We start from the raw sequence: 27,388 nt of genomic DNA on the forward strand, positions 1-27,388 counted from the left end.
CTTCGGACAGAACGTTTGGAGGAAGGTCCAACAGCTGGGTTTAGCTTCTCTGTACAATTCCTGTCACACTTTCCAGTTATCTGTGAAATGTTTAGTAGCATTAGCTTTCCTACCTGAGCAGGAAGTAATGCCCACATTTAATTTGTTAAGAGAGAGACTTTCCCAGAACAAGGCAAAGATTTGATTAAAGACTTTTCTCCCTGGTATGTACTGGGGAGAGTGAATAGATTTGCAACGCATACTGCTGCATTTACCAGATTTCCTCCACTCTTCCCAATCTCATTTTGGAACATTTCAGATTTGAATAAACTGTTTTCACCATGCACCCAGAACTCAGTTGAAGCGTGGCATTGCCGTCTTAAGTGTATTCTTGGTACACGATCAACTGACCTTTCTACACTAATGGCAGCTTTAGCAAGGGAACAAAACCATGTAGAGGAAATACAAGCAAGGCTTGTTGCATGTTGTCCCCCTTCACTAAATCAGAAAAAGTAAATACAGAAACACGCACAGTTCCAGCGAGTGCTGGGTAATAAAGACAACTATTCGTCCATTTAATTTGTTCAAGCTGTTGCTCAACTATTGAAAACGTGATTCTGATATTGATGTTGTACCATTGCACAGCTATTGTACATCAACAGAGGGAATGGAGTGTCACTGCTTTTGGATTGTTTATGTGTTAAGCTTCCTTTGCTGTTCATTGTGTTATTTATGTTAGACTACGTGGAAAATGGGGAATGTACTGTTTTGCAAGCACTTTGTTATTTTGCAAGGGTGTTGTTGGTATATTCACATTCAGGTTGCAGGATATTGTATTTAGAGACTGTTAGCATCTTTTTCTGCACAAGTCAAATTACTGTACTGGGAGCACACATCAGGATAGGCAATTTTGAGATTCTGAGCTGTTGATAATTTAGCATTCATTCTTATATAATATCGGTCATGTGTACTTTCGATATTCAGGTCTCAAGATTGTGGTCCTCGGTATTATGCACGTTCAATATTTAGTAGTGGATCCCCACCTCACAGATACCCAGCAGCATAACTAGAGGGGCAATTACCCTGGTAGCAAAGTTTTGGGGATGCGATCAGCCAATCCAGACAGCTCTTTAAAGCAATAATTGCATTTGTGGTTAAAACTGAGTGCTGTAGCACTCCATGTGTGGTCTAAGCTATAGCAATCGCTTGCTACTGTTTTAAAGTAAACAAAAAAAAAATGTTTTTATGTGTTTGTTTTTTTTAATTAAAACCTGACCACTTTAATAGTCTATGCAGGTAGGGAATAAAGTGTAACAACTGTTTGCAACATTTCTAGCAAGCAGTTTGCTACAGTTTAAACAGAAGAATTTTTTTAAGAAAACTAAATTATGAGCGTCATAGCGCTCCTCGCAAGCAGGATATAAACTGTAGCTAGCAGTTTGCTAAAGTTTAAAAATATATATATATATTTTTAAAGTAAAACAAGAGCATTGTAGCACTCTGTGCAGGCAGATATAAACTATACCAACTCCCACCTACTACCTACATTTGAAATCAAACCATTCAAGCTTCCTGCTCTGAACCACTGGTAATACCCAAAAAGGCATTCTGTGAAGAGAACACTTGACTAAAACATTTAACCAGTTCAATAATAGTCACAAAAACACTCAGTCAATTTTATCTTAGGTTTATTTACAAACAAAATGTGTACTTTTTGGTAAAACAGGTAGAAGCAGAAAACGTAAATGCAGTAAATTAAAAGCTGTCTTTAAAACAGTACTTACAGCTTTGTGGAAAATAGTGCAGAATGGCTTCATTCCCACATAATGCAGTCCATACAAAGAGGCCCTCTAAGCTGCTCTCAAAATGTCCAAGGTTCAGAGGTATTTTCCTTTAGCTCTTTCACAACTTAAGTAGTTCTTCTTTTTTCAGCTTTTCCCAGTTAGGGGTCGCCACAGCAGATCACCTGTCCGCTCATGATAAGTAGTAAGCATCTCAAAGATATGGAAATCTTTCAAAAGCATCCAACACAAGCAAAGCAAGCTCCTCTGGTACAACAGCTTCTGGACACCTTTCTTTTGCAAGACAGCAGCTCCATTCTGCTAAAGACATTATCTTCCATTTAAAGGTGCTGGGTAATCCTCACCAGAAATCCCTCTATGATTAGAGGTAAGATCACACACCAACCCTGCTTGGTTCAAACTTAACAACAATTGATTTCATCCTTATATGCCTTCTTGTTTTCTGACTTTGAAGCTTGTATCTTTTGTCAACAACTTACCCTCTGGTGTATAATATGGGTTCATTCGGGGCTTTTATTACTTCCCCACAGCTCCACTTAGTGTTCAGAACTGGAAAAGCAGCTATTATGTTTGAAGTGAGTGAAGTAATTCGCCCATTTAGCCCATATCTACAGCCAAAACTGCTGTGCACCTCGTAGTTGGTTTCAGGATTGAAAAGAATAAAACCACTGAGGTTATCTGACTTGCTGCCTTGAGGTGTCTGCAGCAGAATTGGAGGTCTGGTCCCAGGTAGCATTCTTTCTGGGATTCTGACTTCCAGAGCTAAAATGATGTTACCCTAGTGTATCCAAATTAATAAACTAGAAAACTAGACCCAGCTTCTGTCTTCAAAAAGATATAAATTGTTGAAAAAAAAAAAAAAAAAAAAATATATATATATATATATATATATATATATATATATATATATATAGATCTATATTCTTTAATCGAAGGTACGGTTCATCGAACCGTACTTCCGCAAAATGACTTCTGCAAAAGTGCATTTTGTCGAAAATGCACTTTCGCGTAAAAAAAAAAAGTAAACACTAATATTCAAGGGGCAAGCCCCCCTGCACCCCCCATCTGGGGGGCTGCACCCCACCCCACCCCACTTTAATATTCTCACTCCGAGATCACACTACAGTGGGGAAAAAGGAAAATTCCCTTATCCCCACTGTACCACAATCTCAACAGGAGTTTCCTTAGTTGTACATCAACAGTATACATTGATGTACAACTAATGGTACATGCAAATTGCATGTTTTTTTTTTCTTTAGCTAAAGTGCATTTTTGACTAAATGCACTTTCGCTAAAGTGGGTTCGATAAAGTGTGGTTCGATGAATGGTACTTTCGACAATACAAATAGGACCCATATATATAGTTTCACTTCATAATCTCAAATTTCAGTAACCCGAGACTATAAAGTCGAACCATTCACAAAACCAAAACCCACAATCCCGAATCACACAATCACGAACATACATACACCATACACCACATAACACAGACACACCATTCCACCCACAGCACACAAACCACACAACTCTACCCTACAGATATGCAGGGGGGGCTGCACCCCCCCACACCCCCCCCTACTTATATATACCAACTACAAGGTCGCACATAACATAAAAAAAAAAAAAACTCACACCTTGCCATCCTCCACAAGCTTGCACACAAATACACATCACACATACACAAACACCAACAAATCCAACATTCACACTCACACTTACACCTCCCTACCCTTACCCACACATACAACATACAAAAACACACACAAACACTCACTCACCTGCAATTTCAGGCACCATAACACTACACGCGATTCACCAGAAATGCATAAGCGCAGATTTGAGATATTCGAATTCGGTCTTATGCACTTTCGGCATTCTGGTTTTAGGCTTCATGGCCTCGAATTACTAAAATTCGAGATTTCAGTAATTCGAGATTCTGAAGTGTAACTATATATACACACACATATATATATATATATATATATATATATATATATATATATATATATATATATATGTATATATATATATATGTATATATATATATATATCATACCTCTCAAACAGTCCAGATTCTAGAAGAATGTCCATATCTTTGCCTCATATTTTTGTTCTATTCCTTATAAAATATGTGGTTTCAATCACCGAGGTGATGTGAGGACTGAAGTCACTAAATAATGATACACATTTGAGTTTCAGACTTCAAATCTTTCAGAAAATATATGTTAACACAAACCCTGTTACTCTAGCAACTTTCTAAGTTTATGAGAGTAATATTTAAATTATGTCCCTAATTTTTGGGCTTTTGTCCCCTTATTTTGTCAGACTTTATCTAGAATTCTTGTATTAAGATACTGGGGGTATGATATATATATATATATATATATATATATATATATATATATATATATATTATATATATATATATATATATATATATATATATATATATACAGTATATATAATATATCTATATATATATATATTCATGCATATTTTTATGGCTTATACATTTTCTATATCATTTTCCTCTCTCAGTGACTTTTAATAGTGCATAGGCTTAAGAAGTCATATAAAAGCTGATTTTTTTTTATATAGTTGTGATAATGCTCTGCTCCCCCAATCCACTTATCAGATGGCATACTACCCTGCCTCTATAGTTTCCCCTTATTCACCATGAATAATGTACAGTTAAAAATCTTACCTTAACAGTAGATGTTCCTGTCTTCACTGTTGCAGTATTCCTCATTGAAGGGATCTCCTGCCAAGTCCAGCCAGTATAACAAAAACTTTAGTACTTACAGCCACAATATGTCACACGTACAATCCCCAAGCAAGGTGTAGGCCATAAAGGTGACATAGGGACACACACTCAGAACTGAAAAAGCCCCAAGAGGAGCACAATGTCCCTAGGGACAAGGAAGAACATGTACATCCAGAAGGAGAAAAGGGAGAAGCGCCCCTTGGCCCGGAGGGCAAAAAAGAACAGACTAGAGTAGAGGGGCCAGAAGGGAGGGAGCAAATACTGCAACAGTGAAGAGAAGGACATCTATTGTTATGGTAACATTTTACACTGTTCTGTGTCTTTCCATATTACTTTTACAGTTTTCATCACTGAAGGGAGAGTACTAAAGCTCAAGAGGAAACCTGGATGGCGGATGGCATTGAAGAGCCCACCAGGAACCCATGCAGGATAGCCCTGGCAAAAGTATAAACACAGGACCAATTAGAAGCCCCAAGGATGGAATTGGTAACCAGACCCTTAAAAAAAAGCACCAGAGAGGCAGCAGCCCTGGTTGAATGAGCCTTTATACTGATCAGGAAAGACATTTTCAATGAAAAGGATAACAAAAAGAAATGGCTTTAGAAATCCAGGAAGAGATGGTTTTGTTAGAAACAAGCCGAACCCAAAGAACCGGGTTTGTGAAAGGCAGATCATGCCTCCTGAACCTGATCGACTTCTTTGAGGCAGCCACCAAAGCCGTAGATGAGGGTAAGGTTGTTCACACAGCCTATCTTGACCTCGCCAAGGCTTTTGACACCGTCCACTATTCTGGAATTATAGCTAAACTCACTAAACTAGGTATAAATCCCTGCATCACAAGATGGGTTGCCAATTGGCTCACTGACAGAACCCACACTGTAAAAGTTGCAGACTCCAAATCTGACCTCAAACCAGTGACAAGTGGAGTACCACAGGGTTCAGTCCTGGGACCTCTCCTGTTTGGTATCTACTTCTCTGAAGTACAGGCTAACTCAGAAGGCCTCTGGCTAAAGAAATTCACAGATGACTGCAAATTAGTTGCCATAGTCAAGTCCCCAAATGATGTGGACATCCTACAGAAAGGCCTCACTGTGATAGATGCCTCGTGTCAGAGCCATGGCCTCAAGCTCAATGCCAAAAAGTGCAGTGTCATCCCCTTTGGTAAAAACTCTGTACCCATGAACTACCACATAGGCAGCAATCTACTTAACACCAAATGTGTGATAAGAGACCTTGGGACCCAGGTGGACAGTAGTCTCTCCTTTGAGAGTCACATCGCCACAATAGTCAGGAAGTCCTTCTATGTGGCACACCTCATCATAAAATGGTTCTCATCCAGGAAAAAAGAGGTCATTGTTCCCCTCTACTCGACAGTCATTAGACCCATTATAGAGTACAATGCCCCTTTTGGAATGTACCTCACAAGACATTTGCAGCAGCTGGAAAGGCCACAGAAGTACCTCACAAAGAGGATTACTGGCCTCAAACAAATGCCCTACATTGAACGTCTCAAAAAACTTCAGCTTTATTCCATAGCATATCGCCTACTCCGAGGTGATCTCTGCCTAACATATAAAGCTATGTCAAACCCAGAGCTGTTGGACATGCTACACCTAAAGAAATCCCAATCCCTCTGAGCTACATGCTCTAAGGACCTAAACTTTGTCACCACAATAAACAGGACATGCTGGAGGGATAGATTCCTGTCCCAGAGACTTCCCATACTCTGGAACAGGCTACCCATCTATGTGAAGCAAAGTTCTTCATTAGCACTCTTCAAGAAAAATCTTGATGAGTGGATGGGAAGTAGGAAGTACACCCCGGGGATCACTTCTGTGTCTCTGCTTGACAGTGGCACAGGAAAATAACTTTCTTGGGTGGCATAAGCCAGGGAACCTTGTTGGCTAGCCTTACGTAGACCCTTGGGCCGATAGCCTAGTACCTACCTATGAACCTGGGATGAAAGGAAACAAAAAGCTGCTCAGATTTATGAATAACCTTAGTTTTATCCAAATAATTTATGAACTATCTATGCAAATCCAAGGTAATTAGAACCTTCTCTCATTGGCAGACTGTGAAGAAGGAAAAAAGTAAGGAGGATGAATAGACCAATTAAGGGACAACTCACTTACCACCTTAGGAATAAAAGGAGTATTAGTATGTAAAACTGAAAAGGGGCAAACAGCCATGAGAGCCTGAAGCTCAGACACTCACTTAGTTAAAGTGAGGACCAAAAGAACAGTCTCCCAAGTACAACGTTGTACGGAAGCTGAAGCTGCAGGCTTAAAAGGAGCCTGAGTCAATTTTTCAAGAACAAAATTGAGGTCCCAGAAAGGCAAAAGTGGCTTCCTGGGAGGCCTGATATGAAGGATGCCTTTAAGAAATTGTTGGCCTCAAATCTAGAGGTCAGAGTACAAGCCAAAGACAGAAAACAGAAATTGCTGACAGGTGAGTTTAATTCATTCCTTCCAATGGAGCTCTGAAAGTTTGCACTGTAACTTCTGTGATGATGTGAGGTATTGCCAGCTTTGCCAGGAGAAGTAGGGTAGTGGATTTTTAACATATGCCAGCACAGCTAGCAGGAATTTTGTAAAGAATTATATGTCATTTGTATATTAAACTGATTTGTATAGATGCTTGTGTTGAAAATGGATTTGTAAAGTTGCTTGTGTTAAAAATGTATCAATAGTGTTTTCTGCTGGACTGAAAACGAAATTTCCATGCATTATTGTAACTGTTTAAATATATATGTTTTAACAGAGGATACTGGAAGAGAAGTGGTTAATCTCAAACTTTAAAAAGAGTAAGAAATTAAATTAATGGATTTAGGTCATAAAGCTGTTATTTCACAGTTTTCAATGAAGCAAGAGACCCAATGTCTGTAAGAAGTATGGGTTATTAGGTCCTGTAGGAAGAGTGGAAGTGTTTTATGGTTTCATGACTTCCAGGAGCCTCAGCAGATCCTGACAAGGCTTTGTGTGTGTATTATTGACAATTAGGTGCTAACCCTGGCAGTTTCTAGCAATGGGGCATTGCATGGGAACCAGAAGTCACATGATCAGATGTATGAGATGTCATTCTTTTATCCATCACTGAAATTATGTTTTTTTAATACTAGATGGGACTGAAGTCTCAGGGCACTCTGTTTTTGGAACCTGACATACAAGGATCTCTCACCAACTTCATCTTGCCTTGCTCTAGTAAGTGACCACGGAATAGTAATTCTTTAGATAGTAAGATTGGTTAAGTACTGTTTTTCTGTATCTGTGTGAATCTATTCATCTGTGTTATTTTAATATTTCCTGTGATTTAAACTCTGGTGTTTATTGTAAATAGATATTTAGTATTATCTTTTTTATTTATTATTAAATATATTTAAACTCTTCATTGTGACTTGCCCTTTAGAGAATATTTTCACCTTTGAGAGATCTCATATCTATTTGGTGACTCTGTGGCCACTCCTGAAAGACTTACTGCACTGGTCAAGACACTACAATATGTACTAATATTAATTTTACTCAGTATAATTGGGTACTCTTGTAAGAACCTTAGAGTAGCTACTTTGGAGTGTCTGCTGGCAGTAACTACCTTGTAGTCTGGGCAGAAGGGGGCATAGCTAGTAAATCGGTGCCAGCCTTTCCAGTTTGTGTGTGTGGATGTGTGTGTGTATGTGTGTGTGAAAATCAAATCTCAAAGGGTGTGTGTGTCAGCTGCTCGGAGCAGGGACAAAAATCACTGGTTTCACATAGAGGGAGGACTTAGCTTGGATACTCAGATGAGGACTGAACTCTATAACTGTGCCAGTGGGGAGTCTTACTGGGAACCTGGAGGGAGACAGACAGAGAAATCCAGACCCTGAACTGTGTGTGTTCCTTGTGTGCTCTTAAGGGAAACTGTGCTTGATGCAGAGAGCTTCATCTGGAAATACTGGATGTATCCATTTTTGTTCCAAGTGCATTTCCCTCTCCAGCACCAGTGGTGAGGATTCAGGCTCCTTGACTACTGGCCTAGAGTGGGGATGTCACATATTGGGGAGGAGTGGTGTGGATATTAACTGAAATTCTGTAGCCTGTTGGCAGTTGTCACTAAAGGTGTGTCCTCTAAGCAGCCACAAGGTAAACATTCAGAGTTTCATTTCACATTTTTTTTTGTAGATTAGTTTAGTTAGGGAAAGCAGGCAACGATGTCAGCAGAGGATTATGGCAAGCTGACAAAGAACCAGTTGGCCAAAGTGTGTGAAGCAAAAGGACTGCTCATGCCAGCCTGACTAAAGAGAAAATAATCTCAGCCTTAGTTGCATCTCAGACCAGCAACCAGTCTGGTGATGACAATTTGCAGCCCTCAGAAGCAGGACGGTTCACCTTTTTCTTAGAGGACTTAAACATTCATCTGGAGTTAAAGAGATTTGAACTGGAGGCCAAAGATTTGGAATTAGAATCAGCAGAGAAACCAAGGTGTTTGGAGGCTAAAGAAAAGGAGAAACAGATGGAATTAGAATTAGCTAAGAGACGACGGCATTTGGAGGCTGAAGAAAATGAGAAGCAGTGTCAACATGAGAGGGAGATGCTGACTCTTCCTAGCCTAGATTTTGTAATTATTGCAACAGTTTAGAATGTGACACTGTGTCAAAAGCCTTGGACAGGTCTAGTAAGATGACGGAGGTAAGTAGACCTGCATCCAGGGCTTTATTCACAGTGTCAGTAAAAGAGAATAGAGCTGTAATATTACTGTGTGCAGGGTGGAAACCATGTTGGGTAGGTGCAAGGCAGTTATTGTCAGAGAGATGTTTTAGAAATTGGTTATGTATGCATTTTTCTAAAATTTTTGATAAAGGAGAGAGTACAGAAATGGGCCAGTAATTAGTGAGATCCTGGGTAATTCCACCTTTATCTAGTGGAGTAATGATGGATTTTTTTCCAGAGTTGGGGGACATAAGACTCGGTGATGGAGTGATTAATGAGTATACTGACTGGGTATGCTATTGCTTTGGCTGCGAGTTGTAGATATTCAGATATGAGGGAGCAGGGTTTTAGTTTATTGAGAAGTTTGAGTACCAGAGACGTGGATACTGGCTGCATAGAGAAAGGAGGAGTGGAAGTAGGGATAAGAGAAGTTTCACAGGTGGGTGAAGGAAGAGAGCTAGGGTTAGCCTGAGTGCTGTTTGAAGGGGTCGGTAGTTTATGACAGTCGGTGACAGTTTTAGGCTAGGAGTCTTTCAGTAGATTTAGAATGGTATTGATAAAGTGAGAGTTAAATGAATTAGCAATTTGTTGTGGGTCTTTGTCAGGATAAGGTGATGGGTTCTGTAAGATTCCAGGATTGAGGACATATTTGCAGACCAGTTTAAGAGAGAGTGGGACAAATATTTTCCCCATGTGCTGTTTGCATATGGAGAGGTACTCCAGGAATCAAGAGGTTTTTCACCCTTTGAGTTGCTATATGGTCATAGGGTGAGGGGACCTTTAGATTTGATTCATGATGAGCGGAAGGGTGTGTGTGAATCCTACAAGGGGTCTGTTGTGGCATATGTCCTAAACCTCAAGACAAGGAATACAGAGCTCATAGGCTTGGCCTAGGAGAACCTAGCAGAAACCCAACAACAGAAAAAGGTCTGGTATGACAGGAATGCTTGAACCTGAGAGTATGGTGTAGGACATCAGGTTATGGTTCTCATTCCTATCAGACACAAAAAGCTGCAGGCAGCTTGGAAGGGACCCTTCAAAGTGGTAAGGAAGATCAGTAAAGCTAATTACATAGTAAATCTGCTAGGCAGGAGGCATGGGCACAAATGATACCATATTAACATGATGAAACCTTACCATGATAAGGAGGCCCTGGTGCTGAGTATTTGCAGTAGGAGGCAGGAGGAGTCTGAAAAGGGATCTATGGCTACACAGAGCCAGGCAGTAAAATGCCAAGTTATTAAGGTGGAACCAGGAGTTACAGGCGTATGATATGACAGTGCAGCACCATAGTGGGATTAGCAATGCCAATGCAAATGGGCTCTCAAGACAGGCTATGGTTAACATATTCCCAGACAGGCTCATTCCTCTCAAGAAATGTTTCTCAAGAGTCACTTGAGAAACTAGCTTGAGTCTTCAAAGGGGGAGAGATGTGATGATGTGTGGTATTGCCAGCTATGCCAGGAGAAGTAGAGTAGTGGATGTATAACATATGCTAGCACAGCCAGCTGGAATTTTGTATAGAATTGTATGTCATTTGTATATCAAACTGATTTGTACAGATGCTTGTGTTGAAAATGTATTTGTAATGCTGCTTGTGTTAAAATTTTACCAACTGTGAGTCCTGACTGTATTGTAACTGATTAAATGTATATGTTTTAACAGAGGATACTGGAAGAGAAGAGGTTAATGTCAGTCCTGCTAACTTTGAAAAATAGTAAGAAATTAAATTACTTAATTTTGGCTATAAAGATTGTATCGTACAGTTCTGACTGAAGCCAGAGATGAAATGTCTGTGATAGAGAATGATTCATTAGTTCTTGTGGGAAGAGTGGAAATGTTTTATTGTTTTATTACTTCCAGAAGCTGCAACAGATCTTAGCAAAGCTCTATTTGTGTGTATTATTGACAAATATGTGTGAGATTCTGGGCCAGTTGCTAGAAAATGGGGTAGCATGGGAACCAGAAGTCAGATGACCAGATCTTTGTGATGTCATTCTGTAATCCATCACTGAAATAATGTTTTTTTTAATACTAGATGAGACTGAAGTCTCAGGGTTGTCTGTTTTTGGAATCTGGCATAGAAGGATTTCTCACCTACTTCATCTTGCCGTGCTCTAGTAAGTGACCAGGGAATAGTAATTCTTTAGTTCAGTCAGGAAAATATAGTCAGATTAGTTAAGCACTGTTTTTCTGTATCTATGTGAATCTATTCATCTTTGTTATTTTAATATTTCCTGTGACATGAAACTCTGGTGTTTAATGTAAATTGATATTTAGTATTTTCATGTTTTTTTATTATTAAATATATTTAAACTTTTCATTGTGGCTGGTCCATTTGTACTAATATTAATTTCACTCAGTATAATTGGGTACCCTTTCTAAGAGCCTTAGAGTACCTGGCTTTGGATTGTCTGTTGGCAGTAACTACATTATTGTCTGGACAGAAGGGAGAATAGCTGGTAAATCTGTGCCAGCCTCTCCCAGGTGTATGTGAAAATCAAATCTCAAAGAGTGAGTGTGTGTGTCAGCTGCTTGGAGCAGGGAAATGAAGCACTGGTTTCACAGAGAGGGTGCTTGAGGACTTGACTTGGACAGTCAGCTGTGCCAGTGGGAAGTCTTCTTTGGGACCTGGAAGTAGATGGAGACAGAAATCCAAACCCCAGACTGAGTGTGTTCCCTTTGTGTTCTTAAGGGAAATCATGGTTGATGCAGACAGCTGCATCTGGAAATACTCTGTCTATATATATTTTGTTCCAATTGAACAACATCCCTCTCCAGTGTCAGTGGGGAGGATTCAGGCTCCTTGATTACTAGCCCAGAGGGAGGATGTCTCATAAGTCATGTTTGAATGGAAATCATGTTAACTTCTCATAATATTTTTGTGCAGAGATGTGAAAGCTATGGGGAGTAATTAATTTCCTTCTAGATTCACCTTTCTGTTGTGGAGTAGCACAGAGGCTGCATCCAGTGAACAGTTATAGTTAAACAGTTAAGACTCAGCTAAGACCCTGATCATTTTCTTAAGGACTCTGTGTGGAATTTTATCAATTCCTTGAGTTTTATAGTATCTCATCTTTAATAAGTTCATGTTAACCTCTTACAGTTCAAATCCTGTCTGCTTACCCCCCAACAAAACCATTTGCATTCTCCCCTCCAAAACATATGCCTGAACATATACAGTTCCTCAAAATAAAATGTGAAGTCAAAGCAGCCAGTTATTTATATACCCCCTTTTCATTTTGCAAATACTGAAATGAATTAAGATGCCAGCATTTCTGCCTATCTTTTGAAACATCCTGTCTTCATATTCCTTTAGCCCAGATCAAGGCTTAAAAAGGTTTGTAGATTATCAGTTCAGTTACCATGCTATCAATAAAAAATACTTTACCATTTACTAGGATTACAATATCGTTTTTAGGTATATGGATTATGCATTTGCAGAACTGAATAACCCTGTATTTAATCTTATATGACCATTTCTATTTTCATACCTTAGCCTTCCCTACAGTGTGTGTATTATTAGTTGTCATATTTACTTTTTATTGTGTTCCTTTCAGTTATGAATAGAAAAAGTGAAATAATAACTGCAAAAACAGATTCAAAACTTTCATACCCCTACTTAATTAGAAAACAGTTTTAAGGTTAAAAAAGCAGACTGAGGTTTATCCTTTAACTTGTGATGCTTTGACCTTGCTCTGCTTTTATGTTCATAAAATATTACAGTCTTTTTCCTATTACATCTTCAATAATAGACAAGTCAGGATGACAAGTTTCTTAACCTTACTTCTCTTTAAAAACCCACATATACCTTTCAACCATAACTCATTTATATAGTTCAATAATTCATCCTAAGACTGTAATGTGTGCCTTGTTACTATCACTGACTTAGTAAAGGTATACATTTTGTAATATAATATTTATTTTACTCCTAATGTTTCTTTACAGGTGATTGGGACAGTAAACAAACTATAAAATGCGGGCTGTTTTATGTGCAGGCAATGATGTGCTTAAAAACCTGTTAACGTGTATAAAGTTAAATTGATCACAGATACCCTCTGTGATTTTACTTTTGTTACTAGTCTCTATGCACTGACTTGTTCTTGTGTCTTCTGTATTGTCAGCAGTACATCATAGTGTCTTATAGGTTCATAGGTTGATACTAGGCTATCTGCCCTAGAGCATTTATAAGCCTAGCCAGAGTGTGTTTGGCTTTCGCCACCCTTTTAGATTAGTTGACTGTGCCTCTGTATAGTAGGTCACAGAAGAGATCCCAGGGGTAAACCTATGATCTCCCATCCACTCGTCAAGATTTCTCTTGAAGAGGGTCATTGAGGGGCTCTGCCTAACATGGATTGGGATTTTGTTCCAGAGTGAGGGGAGTCTTTGGGATATGAATCTGTCCCTCCAGCATGTCCTATTTATTTCTGTACTGAGGTTTAAGTCCCTGGAGCATGTGGCTCTAAGGGATTTGGATTTCCTAAGGTAGAGCGTGTCCATTAATTCTGGTTTGGACATGGCTTTATACGTCAGGCACAGATCGCCTCTGAGTAGGCGGTAAGCAACTGAGTAGAGCTGGAGTTTCTTTAGCCTAACTGCATAGGACATCTGTTGGAGTCCTCTTGGTGAGGTACTTTTGGGGTCTTTCCAGTTGCTGCAGGTGTCGGGTAAGGTACATCCCAAATGGGGCATTCTATTCAATTATGGGCCTGATGAGTAATGAGTAGAGGGGCACAATGGCCTCTCTTGATCTAGATGTGAACCCTTTCATGATAAGGTGGGCTATATAGAAGGTCTTTCTAACCACTTTGGCAACATGATTGTCAAAGGAGAGATTGCTATCTACTTGGGTCCTCAAATCTCTAATTACTTCTTCCGTACTTAATGGATTACCACCTATGTGGTAATTTGTGGGCACTTTGTTTTTCCCAAAGGGGATGACTATGCACTTTTTGTCATTTAGCTTTAGGCCATGGCTCTGGCACCAGTTATCCGTCTCTGTGAGACCCTTTTGCAGGATGCTTGTGTCAGTCGGCGAGTCGATTATGGCACCCAGTTTGCAGTCATTTGCGAACTTGGTCAGACATAGTCCTCCTGTGTTAGCCTGTACCTCAGAGAAATATATATACCGAACAAGAGAGGTCCCAGGACTGAGCCCTGTGGGACACCACTTGTAACTGGTTTAGAGTCTGACATGGCACCTGCAATTCTGACCATGTGGGTTCTATCCCTGAGCCAGTTTGCAACACATCTTGTGACATAGGGGTTGATATTTAAGCTGGTGAGCTTATTTATGATGCCCGAGTGGGGTATTGTGTCGAAGGCTTTTGTGAGGTCCAGGTAGGCTGTGTGGACTACCTTCCCTTCATCTATGGCCTTGGTGACTGTTTCAAAGAAGTTGACCAGGTTCAAGAGGCAAGATCTGCCCTTAACAAAGCCGGATTGGGTAGGATCCAGTGTTTGGAGGTTCCCAACGTCTTTGTTTATGAGTTCCATGATGATACTCTCCATAACTTTGCAGACCGGGCTAGTCAGGCTTATAGGGTGATGGTTTCCGGGGTCCGTTGTGGCACCACCTTTGTGGAGTGGGACCACTGTTGCATGGGTACATATCCTGTAGTAAGGCTGAAATTGAACAGTGACTTTATGTGAGGGTTCAGTTCTTCTTGGAGCTCGTGTAAGACGCAGCCCGGGACACCGTCCAGTCCCATTGATGCTGTGTTTTTTGCTTTGGAGAGGGCAGCTCTCACCTGTGCATCTGTGATATCAGGGAGGCTACACTCTTTTGGGATAGACATTTGCTCTTTTGGGGGGGGGGGGGAGAGAAGTTTGCACTGAACCTGTCTGCCAGGATGTTGGTAATGTCTGTGGGTTCAGTGTATTTTTTGTCATTGTGGAGTTGCCAACCAGGTTCCTGACATAACTAAAGAAGGCCTTGTGATTATCTTTAGCATCTTGTGCAATTTTTCTTTCGAAGCTGGCCTTAGATGATTTTATGAGGAATCGTAGTTTCTTGCTAGTACTGATCAGAGATGCCTTCCCTTTTTGGGATTTTGCTCTATCATGTAGTAGCTTCCTCCTTCTGTTGTATAGCTTATTTATGGCTGGGGTCCACCAGACAGGTCTCCTGCCTTTGGAGGAGTGAGTCTTGGTTTTATTTGGGATAGCACGATCCATGCATTCCTGTAGGTGTCCATAGAATGCGTTTGGGCCGTATTTTGCACTGGCCCGGGGGCTTTGAAGGATTCCACTTCGGTTTTGAGAAGTGTGAAGTTTGATTTTGAGAAGTTCTTCACCGTGGTTTCCTTGGCTGGGGCTGGGGACGGGATATGGATGTCCAGTGAGATTAATTTATGGTCAGATCTTACCAATGAGGGGTATATCTCTGGTATGGAACATAGAGTCCCCATGTTGGTGATGATCAGGTCCAATATGTTTTCCCCTCTTGTGGGAGTGGTGACCAGTTGTTCCATAGCATTTAAGTTTATAAATTATAGGAACCATTGGGCGAGGGTGTTGGGACTTGAGTAGTGCTCCCAGTCTATGTTTGGGTAGTTGAAGTCACCCATTATGATGGTGTTTGGAGAGACCTTCATATTCTCCAGTGTTCTCAGGAAAGCCGAGTGGGGTTCCTGAGTTTGGGAGGGTGGTCTGTAGCAGTCTACAAACTGAAAGGCAGTTTTGCCCACTGTTAGTTGCACATGGATGGTCTCCGATGCTTCGTGCAGTGCCACTAATCTGGAGGTGTGGGTATCTTTGATGAATATGGATACTCCCCCTCCTTTTGTGGTTCGGTCCGAGTTTTGGGGCCGAAAAGCATGGTATGAGGTATAACCTGGTAGTGCTGGGGTGCTCTCGGGAGCCTTGAACCAGGTTTCTGTTACTGCACAGATATCGATATTCTCCATATTGAGGAGAGCCTCGAGTGCGTGCATCTTGAGGTTTAGACTTCTGGTGTTGAGCAGCATTACCCTGTTCCTTTTTTGTCAGAAGGTAATGCTGTCTGGTATAACTGCATTCCAGTACCTGAAATAATTAGATAATTTCTTAATTGCTTTCACAATAACCATTTGGTATAGAAGCATTACTGTGTACAACTAAGAAATCCTGTTATCTAGTCTTCTTGCATTAGGTAACAACCCTTTCAGGTTGCCATGAGCCACTCAAGGATTTATTTTCTGTTAACCTCACGTTCCCTGTACCCAATCAAGAGTTTGGGATTCACTGTGCAATGCTGCCTCTACTATTCTTTACACATGATGCACAAAACATACACACATACTTTTTTTTTAACTTACATGCCTACATGGCCTTATGCATTGTAATTTTCCCTAGGACTCCTTAATGCTGTGAGTCTCCATAATCTTCAGATTCACAGAAGTCCTAAATATTCCATAGGTCTCCTTCCATCATTCAATTACAAGTTACCAGGCTGCAGCTAGCCTTTGTGACACTACATTTTAGAATTTGCTTTCACTTTCCTTATTAGTATTTCCGGAACATATACAGTACATTAAGATGTGAAGCCAAAGCACCCACTTATTTACATAACATTCCCATCGATCCACAACCCCTTTTCCACATTTGCACATGGAGTTGGGGTGTCATTTCAACAGTGACAATCCTCTAGAGCCACGGTTTATACCACCAGGTGGCTCGCCCTACCGTAGTGGTTCTTCCACACCACACAGGCCTATAGCCAGTTTCAAGAGTCCAATCCACCTACTGCATGTCTTTGGAATGTGGGAGGAAACTGGAACTCCCAGAGGAAACCCATGCCAACACAGGGAGGACATGCAGACTCTGCACAGAAGGCACTCCAGATGAGAATCAAACTGGGGAACCTCTTGCTGTGAGGTAACAAAACACTATCTGCTGTGCTGCCCGCATAACATTCCCATTTCAGTTTTTTTTTTACTAAAATTCATTATCCATAGCAAGACTGCCCATTTTTTTGATGTAAAAGAATATGGGAACATCCACTAGCTTTTTCGAGGACTCAAGGACTCTCTTTTTCTCAGAACTGTTAATAATGCATGATGTACCTACTGAAAATTCATATATGGCAATTTGTGCAACCTTGTCAAACACTGTCATGGCCTACCTGTCCCTGCCTTCTGCCCCTTGTGACTTAGTCACTCAGCAGTATTCAACTCTGCTTTGGTAATATTTCAGCTTAGAAAATCATGGATCAAAACATAATTATTTTTCAATTTGCAAACTATATTCATACCCTAAATGTTCATTTCTAGGTTCAGTGTGCTTTTGTTGCACAAATATTAGTTTTATGTAAATTCTCTTTCTCTCTTTCTTTTTTCTTTTGGTCTTGCTTCTAGTCAAGATGTTTTTTTTTTAATTATCCACTCTTTCACTAAGTTTTTTTCTTCATCTTTTCTACCTAATAGCACAATGGCACAGAGGATAGCATTGTCGCCTCACAACAAGAGGTTCCCCAGTTCAGTTCTCAGCTAGGGTGCCTTCTATATGGAGTTTGCATGTCCTCCCTGTGCTTGTGTGGATTTTCTCTGGGTGCTTCCTTCCACATTCCAGACATATGCAGTAGGTGGATTGGACACACTAAATTGGCCATAGGTGTGAGTGTGTGGTGTGGAAGAACTACCGCAGTAGGGCTAGGCACCTGGCGGTGTGAACCTTGGCTCTAGATGATTGTCACTGTTGAAGTGACACCCCAAATCTATGTGCAAAAATGGGAAAAAGGGGTTGTGGATGTATGGAACGAGTCAACTGTTCTGTGTCATCTGCCCCCCACCTTCCTTTTTTCTCTCTTTATCTCCATGGCCACTTGTTCATCCTATCACTCATTATTATTCAATAAAAGTTTATATTCAAAAACATGCATGCTGATTGGACAGAGCAATCAGTGGGAACATTACAGATGTAAGCATTCCACTCAGGAAGAGATCCAGTCACTGAATAAGAAGGCTTCAGCAGCTGGCATACCTCTCAACTGTCCAGATTTTCACAGAATGTCCAGACATTTGCCTCATATTTTGGTCTGTTCCTCATAAAATTTGTGGTTTTCTAGCAAATCACTGAGGACTGAAGTCATTAAATAATGATATTAATTTGAGTTTCAGACTTCATATCTTTCAGAAAATGTATGATAACATAAATCATGTTATTCTAGCACCTTTCAAAGTTTATAAGTGCAGTATTTAAAATATGTCTCTATTTTTGGGCCTTTGTCCCTCCACTATTTTATGCTTTGTCCAGATTTCTTGTGCTAAGAGGTTGATAGATATGAGAGCTGGAATAATAATAACACTGCCAAGTGGAACAAGTCTAGTCCCTTCTGCCGCTTAGAGACATAGGCACAAGAAAGACAACCCATTTGGTCCAGAAAAGCCTCCAGACATTATGTCCATGTCTTTCTTCTTGCTGTGCCAATATTGCAAGTAATGCTACAGACAGAATAAGAATGGAGGCTTGAAAAAGGCAACTTATGTATTTTCTCTTCTGCACTTCATTAATGTACTCATGGGGACGTATGTGGCATACACTTGCACAGTACATAAGTTGCTGCTGCAAGAGTCAGAAGATAACTGCAGTGGCATCATATCGTGACATTATTAAAAAAAATAAGCAATTTATTTTCTAAATAATGTCATTGTACAATATTTATTTACTATAGGGGCTGATGATGTTTTTAAGTGCAGGCGTATTTTCCGGTTGGTTGAGTACTTTATATGCCACTATGAGCTGGTTGTATTGAAGTAGGCTAGGTAATTCAAGCCACCCTAGAAGATTTAGGTTATGATAGTGGTGTGTCTTGTATGCCGTGCCAGTGGAAAATCTAGCAATGTGCTTATAACAGCTAGAGAGTTTGCTAAGATCAGATTTGTTCAAGTTGGTGAATAAAGGGGAGGCATACCGAAGGGTAGAGCGTAGATGGGAGTGGGCAATAACAGTTCTAGCAAGTGGAGTAAGGAAAGATTTAATCTTATAAGGGGTGGCAAGTATTTTATTAATAGTTTTGATAGTTTGGTTGACATGCATATCAAATTTAAGGTTATTGTCTACTATAACATCTAAGAGTTTAATCTGGACATCCGGGGAAATAATAGTGCCATTATTAGATTTTATGGTAAAGAATAGTGGGGAGGGCCTACAAGTGGGAGAGAAAAGTAGCAGCTTTGTTTTCTTAAGGTTTAAGATCAGACGATGATTAGACAGCCAATTTATAACTCTGTTGAAGTATTCTGGGATAATGTCAGAAGATTTAGCGGGGAGGTGGCTGAACAAATTAAAGTGGAGTCATCCGCATATTGAATGCAGGTTGCATTTGCGATGACAGTGTGGAGGTCATTAACAAAGACAGAGAAAAGACGGGGTCCTGGTATACAGCCCTGGAGGACTCCTAGGGTGACGGGTAGTAGGGTGGACAGTTTGTCCTGCCATAACACAGCCTGCTGTCTACCACACAGGTAAGATTGAAACCATTGCAGAGCATGATTATCTAAGGAGAAGGCCTTCAGAGTATGGATGAGTAGCTGGTGATAACCATATCGAAGGCCTTGGAGAGATCGAGAAAGAGGGCTGAGGATAGTCTGTTGTTTGTTGTTATTTCGGTTATGGTTAATGACGTTAGAGAATGAGAGGAGGGTAGAGGTGGTACTGTGGTATGGCCTAAAGCCATGTTGAGAGCTAGCTGACAGATTATTCTGAATGAGATAGTGCAGAAGTCATTTATGGATAAACTTCTCCATAATTTTACCCAGTGGTGACAGAATAGCTATGGGTCTGAAGTTTGACAGCTCAGTGGAGCTACCTCCTTTGTGGAGTGGTATAACATGGGATATTTTCCAGATGGAGGGATGGTAGCTTCAGATATAGTTCTACTGATTAAGATGGAAATGAGATATGCTATGGCATCTGCACCTTTTTGCAGATACTCTGAAGGAAGGAGATCCGCAGATATGGTGGTAGGTTTTAATTTCTTAATTAGGGCTCGGATAAGTGTTATAGAAACAGGTTGAAAGCTAAATGAAAGTTGGGTACTGGGTGTAGTGGCATTTGTGTTAGAGCAACTGGGAGTCAGTTGGCTAGTTAGGGACTGGATAGTCTCTGTGAAGAAGCTATTAAAGGTATTTGCAATGTCTTCTGGAGATTTATGGTTAGAAGCTGAGAAGGTAGGAGTGGAGGATTGCCCTGGGTAAAGAAGTTTGTTTATTCCTACCCAAAACTTTTGGGGTTTGTTTTGCTGCTTCTTTTGAAGATGGCAGTAGTAGTTTCTTTTATCTAGCATAATGGATTTTTTGTGTCATTCCTTAGCTGCCAATATCTAAGTTGATCTAGTGGGGCTTCTGTGGCACGCTAAATGGCCCATGCCTTATTTCTAAGTAAGATTTTGATTTTGTATCTTTTGAAAGCCGTGGTGGAATTTTTTTGTTTTGGTCCTAACAGAGCGAGCAGAAGCATAAGAATCAAGGATAGAAAGGAATTTGGTATTAACATATACTACAGCTTCATCCAAAGAGAATTGTTTTATGACTGACCAGTTGCATAATTTGAGTTGATTTTGGAAATTGGTGAGGTTAAAGTTCTTATTATTATTGTTTTGTAGGTGGGCTGGTGAGAGTTGTCAGCCTTGTGCTTAATTATATAGGTAAGAAAGTGATCACTTAGATCATCAGGGAGAGTCCCACTCTTGCACATATGGGGATGGCTATTGATAAGTATCCAATCTAGGGTACTTTCATTGTTATTAGGTTTATCGATCCTGGTGGGGGAGGACATGGTCTATATAAACCCATTAATGTTTGCATTGGTTGTAGGAGATTCTGAGGAACAGGTGTTCCAATCAATGCTGAAGTCTCCCAGTACAATGGTTTCTTGGGGGTAGGTGCTAGATAACCAACACAGGATGTCTTTGAGGGTATTTGTGTTATTACCTTGTTTTTGTTAATTTGTAGTTTGGTAATAAGAATTTCTACATTATTAACCTGGGGTGGTTGTAAGGAGTCTGTCATAACATTTAGAGTATTTTTAAAGAGTATAGTGACCCCGCCACCCTTCCTGGTAGTTCAGTCTAATCTAAGTATGTTGTACCCTGGTGGTAATACCTCATTGTCTCTAATTATTGGTTTTAGCCAGGTTTCTGTAAGACATAATATATCAGGGGAATAAACTGCTAAGAAGGCATGTAAGTTATGGACCTTATTATTTATGCTTCTGATGTTTAGGTGGCAGGCCAGGAATGAATTAGGGGGCCTATTTGAAGGTAATATGTTAGTAGGATTGGTAGTGTGGGCGCTAGAGTCAGTAAGAGAGGATGGACCAGGGTTTGGGTGGACGTCTCCATCCATTGTAAGGTTGTAATGTAAGTTAACCATGAGTTTCAAGATTTTGTTTATAAGTTTTTGATAGTGTTTCATTTTAGGGCTGATATATCTGAGTCTAGTAGGTTGGTAGTTTTTAGGGGTTAAGGAGTTAGGTGTGAGGGGAAATACGAAGTGGTCAATTGCACCGGATACTATTGGTGTGGTGGTTTGGGATTTTGGATAGTAGAATCCTAGGTAGCACTGATTTTCATAAATGGTGAGGAGATACGGAATGACCAACAGGTAGCTGAGAAAATAATAGCATTGTTTTGGGTGATAACGTTGCAACTAGCTGAGGCATTATGTTGGTATTGTATTTAGAGCAGGAATATATTAAGAAGTCTAGGAAATTAGTGGCAGGTAGGGGGGAGTGCTATTAATTAGGTGGTTATAGCTGATTGGTTATAAATGAGGAGGTGTGGCTTCTAGTACTATAAATTTAGTACTATTGAGGAGGCGGGTGGAATTTGGGGGCAGGGCAGCAGTGAAGGCAAGCACAGCAGGGCTTAACCAGACCATGAGATTTGTGAAGACTGAAAAATGACTATTTCAACGAATGTATCAGATTAAAACTGGTACCTAAGGGACTGAGATCCTGGAAATACCCCAATGGTTTAACCCGGGAGTCCCCTATGTACTATGTCCCCTATTGCCACAGGTGTTTTTTCCAACAATGATGTATATGTTTTAATTACACTTATGGAAACAGTTTTGAGCTGTAATTTTGTTTATTTTGAAGGTCAGTATTATCACCAAAAATGTGGGGTGGCCATGGGGGCTGCCTGCACCCCCATTTTTTCCAACATTATTATGTTGGAATGGGAAAGGAGGTTCTCGGTGGGTTCTGAGTTTGAGCGAGTTGTTTTCTGGATGATATATTTATTGCATGGAAAGGGCCTGCTGAGGAGATTAGTAATTTTGTTGAATATTGCAACACCACCACCACTACCTTCCTTAAATTTACCTATACTAGTCATCCAGATGTTATCCATTATTTGGATGTAGAAATAAGGAAGGACTATGGTAGTAGAAGGTACATCAGCAATGTTTACAGGAAACCAATTTACTCTAATAGCCTCTTACATTTTAACAGCTGCCACCCCTACCACCAAAAAAAAGGGGTTAGTCAAGGGGGAATATGTAAGATTGGCCCGTATGGTTTCAGAGGATGAAATCTTCAATTAAAAAGGTGAAAAACTGTCAAGGATGTTAACAGCATGTGGCTATCCTAGTTTGTTAGTTCAACAGGTGTTCTCTGAAGTAAGGGTAAAAAGGATGGGTTTGGTTTATAGACCAATTTTAGGGATACTGTTGATCAGACAAGAACGATGGAGGATGGGCAGGAGGATTCTAAGACAGAGTTCTCTAGGACCCTTATTACTACTTTTACCAGTGAACATGATGATATTGTGAATACATTGAAAAGGAACTGGAATATTTTCAGTTGTTTCGAAGGGACTCTGGAATATGTTGGGAAGGAGCCTAAAGTGGTATTCAGAAAGGGTAAATCTATCAAGAATCATTTGGAAGGTGATAGTATCAATAACCCTCCACTGAGTTTTAGGAGACCAGGGACCCATAAATGTGGAACTTGTCCACAGTGTCTACATATCAAGAAGGGGGACACTTTTTTGGTTAATAATCAATTGGTTGGACCTAGGTTTCACTGTAATTGTAACACCAAGGGCATTGTTTATGTAGCTCAATGTAAACATTGCCCTAAATTTGATGTTGGGAAAATGCAGAGGTGTTTCAGGGACTGGATTTATGAGCATATTTGGACATTAGGCACCAAAAAAAGACCAATGCTTTAGCGAAACACATAGAGCAGTTCCCTGAACATGAATTTACATTTCTTGCAGTGGAGCAGGTATGTAAAAATCCCTGGGGTGGGCCATGGCAGGATTTATTGGAGATTAAAGAATTGTTGTGCCAAATAAGGCTGCAAACTCACCTTCCCCAGGGCTTAATGATTATTGCAGCATTAGTAGTGTTCTGAAACTTAGATCATACAATGTTTAGAACACAATGAATGGAACACCTTGGTAACTATGGAGTCTGGGTTTTAGTAATTTTAAACTGTATGTAGGCTTGTCATACTGAGCAATTTTTATTGCATTGTATTATTTTTTTTAGTGTATGGTTCTTTAAAAAGTTAATTGTTATTTGATTAGGTGGTGTGTGTTTTTTTACTATTTAAATGTGTGGATGTACAACCAGAAGTTCGCTGGAATCTCCAAATAAGGGCTCGCAACACAAACAGTTGAAGTAGTTTGTAGTAGAACTACTTCAACTGTTTGTGTTGCGAGCCCTTATTTGGAGTTTCCAGCGAACTTCTGGTTGTTTATTCATGGTTTTTTTGGTTCGCTTTCATCTCTTTTTTGACTTAAATGTGTGGATGTTATTTGAACAGTAGATTGTGATGAAGTCTTTGGCTACAAGTAGACGAAAGCACTTAATCTACTCTGTTAATAAAGGATTATATCTGTATTTTTGGTGTGGATCGGCTTTGAATACTTGGACTTCACGTTTCAATTCATGAAGACTGTGCCTGCACTGTAAGTATTTAGTAACTGTAAATATTTAGCGTCACACTGCTGAGTTAAAAAACAAGTTTTGGGGAAGTAAAATACCTATGTTTTGTCACTAGATATATCTTTCTCTAGCGATTGTAAGTTAGCTGACTTTTAGGAGAAAATGGTGACTTTATGGGGGACTCAAGGAACAGTTAGCAGTGCTATGGACTCAGTTCAGGTAAAATAACATAGAGTACACAGAGTAAGTTAATGCATAGTAACCTTTTCAGTCTTTAATATTGAGGGACAGTATAGCTTTCCATTTTGTAGTTGCAATAGAGAGGTATCCTTCTAGCATTGTAAGCCTTTCAGTGAAGGAGCAGTAGGGGGACAATACTCGATAAAGGATATAGTAATTAGTGCTTTCCTTCAATAATTACAATTATCAGCCTAGAAGCCACACTGTACAGACATCTTTAAATGCATCCAGACACATTAGGAGCTTTACCAACAAATACTCTAGACAGCAATCAATGCAGTGTTTTTTTTTTTTTGTTAAGCATATGGTTAAAAAGCACTAGGTAACGTTTTTAATGTTTGTGAGTACTTCACCACTTAACCCAGCAAAAATAGTAAGGTATTTGTCGCTAAAGTGATAATAAGCTTAGCACAAGTAAAATAATTAAGAGTCGGGTAGGTATGGCCAGACAAGGAAACTTTTTGTTTTTCCAAGATCAGATAAAATACATGTTATCAGACTTTATGTTAACATACAAATCTCTAATTAGTCACTGTAATCAGCTCAAATATTTTCTAACAAAGATATTCTTGGTGTGAGCAACGCGTTTGGCAAAATGAAAAAGCCTTTAAACAGTTTACATTACATACGTCACTAAGAACAGGCAGCCAACTGGGTCCAGGAACACTGGGGATTTGAAAATGGTGGTTTGTGTAAGAGGAATTAGAAACCTCAGTTCTGTGGCTAGAGAGGGAAGGGAATCCGGCAGCTGATAGGCTTAACTAGACCACGAGATTTGTGACGCCTGTGCATGCACTATAAGCATTTAGTGACTGTAAATATTTAGCGCTACACTGCTGAGTTAAAAAACAATTTTTGGGGGAGTAAAATACCTATGCTTTGTCATTAAATGTATCTTTCTCTAGCGATCGTAAGTTAGCCAATTTTTAGGAGAAAATGGTGACATTATGGGGGACTCAAGGACTAGCTAGCAGTGCTATGGACCCAGTTCAAGTAAAATAACAGAGTACACATAGAGTAAGTTAATCTATAGTAACCTTTTCCATCTTTAATATTGAGGGACAGTATAGCTTTCTGGTTTTTAGTCGCAATAGGGAGAAATATCAATTATGTACTCCTGTGTGTGGTCACTACGGGACTTTATTAAGGCTGACTTTGTCTGATCACTCAGGCTTTGCCCACTTGATCAAACCACACCAACCATAAGTATGTCCTGCATTATTTGCACCCAGTCATTGATTATTGTTACTTTGCTTCACTGATGCCCTCTTTGGCAGTATTTCTATTACTAACGTGTTATAGGTGATTCCTCACATGACTTAAGAACTGTGTTCTCATCAATTCTTTTGCAAATAGAAAAGAGTTGCTGAGCTTCTGTCTAACGGTATTTTAAATACTGTTCTTAAATCAGCCACTTAGTAGTAGTTTCAGAAGGTACAGCCTTAAATAAGATGCTTACATCACGTTATATAATTTCCTTTGCTGCCATTCTGAGCAAGGAAGTTCCTTACCCATTTTTCGGGTTTAGACTTTGATAATTTTTGTAAGCACTATGCCCCCATAAAGTGATAACTGTGTGTCAGCAAGGCATCTCCCATTCTTGGAAGCAAAAGACAAGATAATGGTATTGGATTTGCTTTCATAAACTTAAATTATAAATTATAAGAACCCCAGTGGACACTTTTTTTCTTTTGTAGATATTTTTAACTTTCTCCCTGAAATTATTAGAAACTCAGGGGACTTTTTCTTTTGTAAACATTTTTAACTTTCTCCCTGATAAAAATACTTTACAATTAGTTTATTAATGCTTTAAATTAATTTTATAAAACAAGTCTCTTAGGCTTGATCACTGTCCTTGTGACAGAGTGAATTATGCACAGGAGATTGGATGAGACTGGTATAAATGGAAATCTCTCAAATGCCTAGCTAGGTACAGTGGCTGACACATTATCTCTCCCAGTACTTTGCAGTGGTAGGAAATGCTTTCTGTTTTCCCTCAGAATGCCCTGAGACCTTAAAACCAGATACAGCTGTGATGGCTGGCTGTTACCACAGGTCCCAGAGTCTTCGCATCCATGATCCACAGTTCGTGTACAGATGCAAAAGGATTCAGGTCCCTTGGCAATGGCTCATGTTGAAGGACACAATATCCCTGCCTCTTCTCAGTCTACATAGCAACCACAGTGGTCTGATCAGGAAGTTTGGGTACCTCTAATCAAAGAAGCTGAGTAAGTGTGGTATGAAGTTTGCACCACATCGGAAGCTGACCAGTCAGATGTGTCACTCTGTAAGCAAGAAATGTTAGGTCAGAATTATGTGCTTCTTTCAGCAGACTTTTGATGTTTAGATGTGGCACCTGGACTCTCCAGCATTCTGGGGGAATTTTGAGTTACTAGTAATGTTTCTGAACTCATGGTTTTCTGCATACAGAACAGATTTGTCCCTATTAACTGAGGGCTGTTGTCAGGAAACAGAATTTCTGGGATGCCATGCCTGATGAATATCAGTTTTAAATGCATGACCACATTCTCAGATCCCATGAAAGACAATTAAGCAACTTTCCACAGATCATGTAAAATTGTGCACCATTAGTAGAGTGAACATGTTCATTCCTACCTTCTTCCAAGATCTCTATAGCAACTCAGTTGATGTTAATGCAGCTACAGATTTGGCTCACTCTTTCATACAGTTCAGTTTAAGTCCATTTAACATCCACAAAACTTTGTCTGACACACTGTTTCTCTAGCATATTGTCTGCATCTCACATCCCCCTGGTGACCCTCATGTATTCAGTCCAAGACACTGTTGTAAATAGTTGAGGGTATCACTAACCTGGAGTCTTATAATAGGAGTCTACTGTGAACTGTGAAAGATGTCCTTTCTGTCCAGTACTGTTTCATAACTGATCTAGTCTGGTGTAGTCCAGCCATCCATTATTACAGAATGTGAGACAATGCAAAATCAGTACGTAGCTATTCTTGAAGCTCATCTAAGTAAACTGGAGCTGCTAGTTAAGTTATCTATCACAATGATAACATGGATGCT

The sequence above is a fragment of the Protopterus annectens genome, chromosome 14.part0 (assembly GCF_019279795.1).
Source record: "Protopterus annectens isolate FY-2018-M chromosome 14.part0, PAN1.0, whole genome shotgun sequence".
Lineage (NCBI taxonomy): Eukaryota > Metazoa > Chordata > Ceratodontiformes > Protopteridae > Protopterus > Protopterus annectens.